Raw genomic sequence first — 1,508 nt, forward strand, 5'->3', positions numbered from 1 at the left:
ATTTTCATACTAGCCATAAAGAAGAAAAAAGGCAAGAAATTGTACTTCAATTTACAATTCAGTTCACTCTCCAGAGATTTATTAATTAGTTCACTCTCCAGAGAAGGACAGTGTTTTCTCACCATAAATCCTTTGGATTGTCTGGGATAATTGTATTGAGCAGAGTAGTCAAGTCTTGCCCAATTGACCATCAGTAAAAGATTGCTATTACTGTGCACAATGATCTCCTGTTTATTCTTACTTGACTTTGCATCAGTTCATATAAGTCTTGAATTGTATTTTTTTCTGAAACCACTTCTTTGTCATGTCTTATAGTAAAATATTATTGCATCAGAATTATATTTTGTCATGTTCAGCCATTGCTCAAATGATGAACATCCCAAAATTGTCAATATTTCTCAATGACAAAAGTCTCTCTCTCTCTCTTTTTATATATACATATATATATATATACACATATGTGTGTGTGTGTATAATTACATAGGTTACTTTCCTTTTTCTTTAATCTCTTTGGTGTAAGGACCTAGTGGATTTATGCATGGTTTTATAGTCCTATGGGCATAGTTCCAAATTGTTCTTCCTAATATTTAGACAATTTCAATACTCCATCAAAATTCTATCATTTTACCTATTTTCCATCATCCTTTCTAGAATTTTCCACTTCTGATAAGTGAGAGACGGTACCTCACAGTTATTTTTTCATATTGTTCATTTTCTTTTTTTTTCTTTTTATTTAAATATTTTCCATGGTTACATGATTCATATTCTTTCATCAAAAGGTATACATTCTTTTTTTACCCTTTTATTTTTATCTTTAATTAATTAATTAAAATATTTTCCATGGTTACATGATTCATGTTCTTTACCTCCCTTCTTCCCTTCCCTCTCCCTAAGCTCATGAGCAGTTTCACTGAGTTATACATGTATCATTGTTCAAAACCTATTTCCATATTATTAATATTTGCAATAGAGTGATGATTTAAAGTCAAAATCCCCAATCATATAGTCATCAAACCATACGATCACACATTGTTCATTTTCATAAGTCTTAAAACCAAAACACCCCAAATATAAACCCAAATAAACAACTGAAATATTGTATACTTTCTTCTGCATTCTGACTTTAACAGTTCTTTCTCTAGACATTCCTTTTCATAAGTCCTTCAGAATTGTCCTGGATAGTTGTATTGATGATAATAGTTAAGTCTATCAAAATTGGCCATTCCACAATATTGCCATTATTGTGTAAAATGTTGTTCTTGTTCTGCTTAGTTGCCTCTGCATTAGTCCATGAAGAGGTCTTTCTAGCTCTTTCTGAAATCATCCTGTTCATCATTCCTTACAGCACAATAACATTCCATCACCATCATATACCATAATTTGTTCAGCCATTTATTAAGAACATACATAAATTCTTCTTCTTCTTCTCTTTCTTTCTTTCTCTATCTTTCTCTCTCTCCCTCTTCATTCCTTCCTTCCTTTTTCCTTTTTCCTTCCTTCCTTCCTTC

The sequence above is a fragment of the Gracilinanus agilis genome, chromosome 6, assembly GCF_016433145.1.
Source record: "Gracilinanus agilis isolate LMUSP501 chromosome 6, AgileGrace, whole genome shotgun sequence".
Classification (NCBI taxonomy): domain Eukaryota; kingdom Metazoa; phylum Chordata; class Mammalia; order Didelphimorphia; family Didelphidae; genus Gracilinanus; species Gracilinanus agilis.